This window comes from Chiloscyllium plagiosum, chromosome 36, assembly GCF_004010195.1.
Source record: "Chiloscyllium plagiosum isolate BGI_BamShark_2017 chromosome 36, ASM401019v2, whole genome shotgun sequence".
Lineage (NCBI taxonomy): Eukaryota > Metazoa > Chordata > Chondrichthyes > Orectolobiformes > Hemiscylliidae > Chiloscyllium > Chiloscyllium plagiosum.
This window is the reverse complement of record NC_057745.1, coordinates 38,133,585-38,140,441: the sequence shown is the minus strand read 5'-3', so window position 1 is coordinate 38,140,441 and position 6,857 is coordinate 38,133,585.

Sequence of the window (6,857 nt, the reverse complement as noted above, 5' to 3'; positions counted from 1 at the left end):
CCTCAGGATTCCCTCCAACAACTTGCCCACCACTGAGGTCAGGCTCATCGGTCTATAGTTCCCTGGCTTGTCTTTACCGCCCTTCTTAAACAGTGGCACCACGTTTGCCAACCTCCAGTCTTCCGGCACCTCACCTGTGACTATCGATGGTACAAATACCTCAGCAAGTGGCCCAGCAATCACATCTCTAGCTTCCCACAGAGTTCTAGGGTACACCTGATCAGGTCCTGGGGATTTATCCACCTTTTACCGTTTCAAGACATCCAGCACTTCCTCCTCTGTAATCTGGACATTTTGCAAGATGTCACCATCTATTTCCCTACAGTCTATATCTTCCATATCCTTTTCAACAGTAAATACTGATGCAAAATATTCATTTAGTATCTCCCCCATTTTTTGTGGCTCCACACAAAGGCCGCTTTGCTGATCTTTGAGGGGCCCTATTCTGTCCCTAGTTACCCTTTTGTCCTTAATATATTTGTGTAGTTGCTCTTTTAATAAAGATTGATGGGTCAGTATAATAGTGAGAAATGAGTTTTGGTTAGAAAATCAAGATGTCGAATAATTTTGAATAGAAATATGCATTCTGGGAAGGCTGATTCCTGTAGTGAGAGGATTGGGCAGGTTAGTTCTACATTCATTCGAGTTCAGAGGAATGAGATGAGATCTTGTTGAAATAAGGTTGTAAGGGGATTTTGCAGGGTGGAGGCTGAGAGAATGTTTCCCCACCTGAGGGAATGTAGAACCAATGGGAAATATTGAAAAGCTATGTCCCATTTACAATGGAAATGAGAATGAATTTCTTTTCTGAGGGACAATAGGTTTTGGAATTGTTTTCCACAGAGAGCAATGGACATTGGGTCATAGACAACATCCAATCTTCGATTTACAGAATTGTTTAGTCTACAAGGGATTCAAGAGTTGGTGTTGGGGGGAGTGGATAAGCATAAAAATGGAGCTAATGCCATACTCATAACAGCTGAGATCTTACTGAATGCCAAAGCAAACATGTTCAGTCGAATGGCCTATGCCTGGTTCCTAATTCTTAATATCTTAAGTACTGATGCTATAATGGTGTTGTGAGAATTGTTGGAGATACAGAGCTCAGCAGCCACAGTCATCTTAACCACAGGTCAGAACCCTGAAGTACAATGGATATTTTCAACTTGTAATTTTTTTAAAGAAGCCTGACACAACCAAAAATGGTTGCAGATGTAAATGAAGTGTCTGTCCCGGACAGACAGGCAGAAGGAATGTCACACCTAGGGATGTGCGGAAGAGGCAAGTCAAAACAGACTGAACTATGACTTCTTATGGCTACAAACATAATGGGGGCGAATGACCCTTGATCAACAGCAAACAACCCCTTCTAGATTATGTCCCAAACTGCAGACATATTTTGTATTTTTCCATTAGGAGACAACAAAAGATAGATGTTTAAAAAGTCAGTTCTCACCTCAATTGTGTGTGCTCAAGGGACTGAATGTTCTTGTGTGTCCCAGTAGACTAAAATACCCGTGTGCAGCCTGGGTTTGGGTGTGGGCATGCTGAGAATGTTACAGACAAAGAACTATCCTTTCATCACCTCCGTTTGCAGATACAGGCACTCCTTCGAGTGCTAGCAGCCAACCAACTAATACATTGGTCAAAAGCAAACAGGGTAACAAATTCACTTTGAATCCTGGAGTTCAGTCAATATCTAAAGGAGTCCAAACACTCAAATCTCAACCAATGACAAAACAGAGTATCCTGATGTAGACAGTTCAACTATCAATGGGAACACTGTCAGTAACCCCACTGCAATGGCTACAATATTCAACTATCCATCTTTTGCAAATAATTCAAACTGATCTGTATACCTGATTTTAAACATCTTTTTCTTTTTGGATTCACATTTTATTTCTAATCTGTGATGTGCTGGTAATTATTCTTGCATTTAGTGTCTAATAAACTCACTCCTTGTTAATTCAACAACACCTGGTTAGATTGGTTCCTTTTAGAGAAGTTTATTTGGGTATGAGAGAGAGGTATCCAAAGGGAGGGGATCCATTTCTAAATTAACCTTGTTGTAACCACTGAGGGGACAGGTGAATAAAGAAGGAGAGCCATTTCATCCCTCCACACCCAGGAGGTTAATCATTTGTACTGTCCCATGTAACAAATTGGGAACTTCATCTGGTATCCAGCTGTAACAGTGTGTGGCAGTTACCCTTACCCATTTGCTTACCTTACCCATTTCCATACCCTTACCCATTTCCTTGTGAAGTTTCTCGTGGCAACGAAGAGATTAGATTGGATTTCCTACAGTGTGGAAACAGGCCCTTTGGCCCAACAAGTCCACACTGACCCTCCAAAGAGTAACCCACCCACACCTGATCTGCACATCTTTGGATTGTGGGAGGAAACCCACGCAGACACAGGGAGAATGTGCAAACTCTCCACAGACAGTCGCTCAAGGTTGGAATCGAACCAGGGTCCCTGGTGCTGTGAGGCAGCGGTGCTGTGAGGCAGCAGTGCTGACCACTGAGCCACCGTGCCGCCCCAAAAGTTGAGCCGTTATGGACCCCTGATGTAGCTGAGTGATGAGAGAGAAGAGAAGCAATTTAGGATATGTCCTGGCTATGTTTAGGTGGTGAAAATGCAAAGGAATTAATCAATATTCATTTTGAGTTATTTTCTGAGGGAACTAAAATGTTACATAATTATCCAATAGATGGCAGTAGAGGAACATTGCTGTGTGGCCATTAACTCATGCCCCTATCGGTGATGGAATAGGGCAGTCACTCCTCATTATCCACCCAGGTTACCATTTGCTGCGCTACATCTGACCTCAACTTTTCGCTTTGTTCAGTTTCTATTCATTATCCTTGAATATGCGTTGCCTTTTGAGTTCCCTCTCATTTAGATTACTTACAGTGTGGAAACAGGCCCTTTGACCCAACAAGTCCACACCGCCCCACTGAAGCGCAACCCACCCATACCCCTACATTTACCCCTTACCTAACACTCCGGGCAATTTAGCATGGTCAATTCACCTGACCTGCACATCTTTGGACTGTGGGAGGAAACCGGAGCACCCGGAGGAAACCCACGCAGACACAGGGAGAATGTGCAAACTCCACACAGTCAGTCTCCTGAGTCGGGAATTGAACCCGGGTCTCTGTCGCTGTGAGGCAGCAGTGCTAACCACTGTGCCACCGTGCTTCCCGCATATTCCTGGTGTCTTCCCTCTGCCTCTGTGCAATTTCTATGCTACCTTCAATTTTTGCTCCCTGTCTGGTCCAGGTTCAGTCAGACTCTTGGGTTAACATCTCAGGCCTGTTTTGTACTGTTCCCCTGCCTCTGCCCTCTTTCCCTGGTTCCAGTTACTGCCAGTTGATATCAGGGCTGAGTTGGAAACGTGTCATGGAAAGAATCACAGATGAAAAGATCTGCAAATGTAAGGTACCTTTCATCGTTTGAGGACATCCCAAAGCCGATTAAAGCCAAATTAATGCTTTTGAATTGTTGCCACATTTAGTATAATATAGAATGGAAAAACACACAGCTGATTTTGCACTGTTTGAAGTCACCTGATTAATTCTGGCATAAACAAAATTGTTTGGTAATAAACCTAAGGGAAAATGACAGAAATCCTTAGAATTAATGGCTGCTTCACTCTAATGATGCCAACTATCGAAGCTTCTGCCACTGACTCTGCTTGTTCTTTACAGGTTTCCTTTTATATGGTTCGATATTAACAGAACCTTATCTGAGGAAAGCAAACACATCATAAGGCTTTGGGTTCTGTGAGGTCTGTTCTGTTGGACATGAGACAGTGATTTGTCGATTGCTTTTACTTACCTCAGTTTCCGTCCATTTGTGCCAATTACCAGCTTTGTAGCCCATTAATGTCCATTAGTGAACAGACAGCAATCCACAACGGAAACAAACCACATGATGCACCAATCCCTTCTATTCATCTCTGACAGCTTGTTTATAAACATTGCCATAATTGCAAACTGCTCCTGATATTCCATTAAAATATTCGACTGCTACTGAGCTCAGACCAATTTTCGGGACCTTGGCATCAAAGTCATTCTGTCTTTCTGTGATACGCTGATTCCGCCATTTTGTTCCAGCTGCTCTTTAGGCCATTCACACAAAACAGTGGCACTTACATCGAAACTTTGGATCCCATAATTCCTTCCCCTTTTCAGTTGTGGGCGAATGATGTACTGAGATCCCACAGGATTCATTACAATGGAATTACATTCTATTTTATTGCCATTCATTGCTCCCCATAATCCATTAAGGAAGACATCACAAAGGAAACCCAAATTCAAGTGGCTTCTTGCATCAAACGTTCCAGCCTTTGTAAACTTGAGATCATTCAAAACTTTACTGCCCATATCCTATCCCACACTCAATCATGTTTACAGATCACCCCTGTGATCTCTGATCCTAGTGTGGGAATTTATTGATCTTTAAAGTTCTCATCCTTGTATTCAAATCCATCCACGGTTTTGCCCTACATATTTTTCCAACTTCCTCCAGTCTCACAACCCTCCAAGAACTTTGTTCAATTTTAGCTACCAAAGCATTTCCCACCTCCTTTGCCAATCAATAGTAGCTGTGCCTTCAAGCTATCTGGATCCGAAGCTCTGTATTCCCTCACTAAGCACACCCTACTCATTCTAGTTTATACTAGTAACATAGATTCAAGAGTTTATCAATAATATTGTGATTCTGTTGATTTTGATCTAATCAGAATAGTATATTGAGGCACTGATTGGTGTTAGTAACACATCCACAACCCAACATTAAACCAGTTGATTTGTTTAGGGTAAGAAAATGAATCTCCCTCTCCACGGTCAAAGAAGGAGGTGGATAGACTGAACCTAGCTGGATTTTAATATTCTTCAGCTGACTCGTGGTATTGGGCCAACAGGTATTGACTGTCCCATCTGTCCTTGAGAAGTTGATGGTGAGCTGCCTCCTGGAACAGCTGGAGTCGATGTGTTGTAGATAGATATACAATGCCACTGGAGAGGGAAATCCAGGATTTTGACCTAATGATACTAAAAAAAACAGTAAGATATTTCCAACTCAGGATAGTGAGAGGCTTGGAGGAGCATTTGCAGATGGTGGTGTTCCAAATATAATACAAAAGATTAGTGCAGGAGTAAGCCATTCAATATGATCATGTCTGCTCATTCAGTTCAATACCCTAACTGCACCCTCCCCATATCCCTTGGTCCCTTTAGCAACAAGAGGTATATGTGTACCCTCCTTCTTGGTTTTAACCACTTTCTGTGGCACTTTCTCTTGAGTTAAGAAAGTTCTCGTCTCAAACAGCACTAGGGTCCGAGGTTCGATTCCAGCCACGGGCGACTGTCTGTGAGGAGTTTGCACATTCTCCTCATGTCTACTTGGGTTTCCTCCGGGTGCTCCGGTTTTCTCCCACAGTCCAAAGATGTGCAGGTCAGGTGAATTGGCTGTGATAAATTGTCCACAGTGTTAGGGAGATGGGTCTGGGCAGGTTGCTCTTCTGAGGGTCAGTGTGGGCTGGTTGGGCAGAAGGGCCTGTTTCCACACTGTGAGAAATCTAATCTAATCTAATCTAAAAAAATACTAAAAGGTTTACTCCTTATCCTGGGTTCTTGACTTCCCCACTATCAGGAACATCCTGCCTATATCTAACCTATCTATTCCTGTTAGAATCTGACAGGTTTCTGAGGTCCCTTCTCATTCTTCTATACACTCCGAACTGACTCAGTCTTTCCTCATACATCAGTCCTGACCTCCAAGGAAGCAATTTAGTAACCCTTTGCTTCACTTCCTCTAATAGCAAGAGCATCTTCCTCAATTAAGGAGACCAACCTGCACACAATATTCCTGAGTATTCGCTGACCTGGTCCTTCTATATTGTAGTTGTTGTGGGTTTGGAAGCTGCTGTCTAAGGATCTTTGGTGAATATCTACAGTGCATCTTGTAGATAGTGCACTCTGCTGTACTAATCATCAGTGATGGAGGGAGTGGATGTTTGTGGATGTGGTGCTAATCATGGGCTGCTTTGTCCTGGATTGTGTCAAGCTTCTTGAGTGCTATTGGAGCTACACATCCAGGCAAGTGGGGAGTATTCCATCACACTCTTGACTTGTGCCTTGTAGATGGTGGACAGGCTTTGGGGAGTCAGGAGGTGAGTTATTGCTGCAAGATTCCTCGTCTCTGACCTGCTCTTGTAGCCACTGTATGTATATTTATATATATAGTCATACAGTATGGAACGTGGATCATTACAGTATGGATCCTTCAGCCCTCGATGTTGCACCGATCTGTGAAAACAATCTGAAGCCCATCGAACCTACACTATTCCATTTCCATCCATATGTTTATCCAATGACCATTGAAATGCCCGTAAAGTTGGCGAGTCTACGACTGTTGCAGGCAGTGTGTTCCAGCCCCTACTACTCTCTGAGTAAAGACACTACCTCTGACATCTATCTATCATCCCTCAATTTAAAGCTATGTCCTCTCATGCTAGCCATCACCATCCAAGGAAAAAGGCTCTCACGAATTTGCATAAACCAAATCATCCACTGCCATTTCTGCCACCTCCAAACGGACCCCACCACCAGGGATATATATTTCCCTCCCCACCCCTTTCTGCTTTACACAAAGACCGTTCTCTCCGTGACTACCTGGTCAGGTCCACGCCCCCCAACAACCCACCCTCCCATCCTGGCACCCTCCCCTGCCACCACAAGAATTGCAAAACCTGTGCCCACACCACCTCCCTCACCTCCATCCAAGGCCCTAAAGGAGCCTTCCACATCCATCAAAGTTTTACCTGCACATCCACCAATATCATTTAT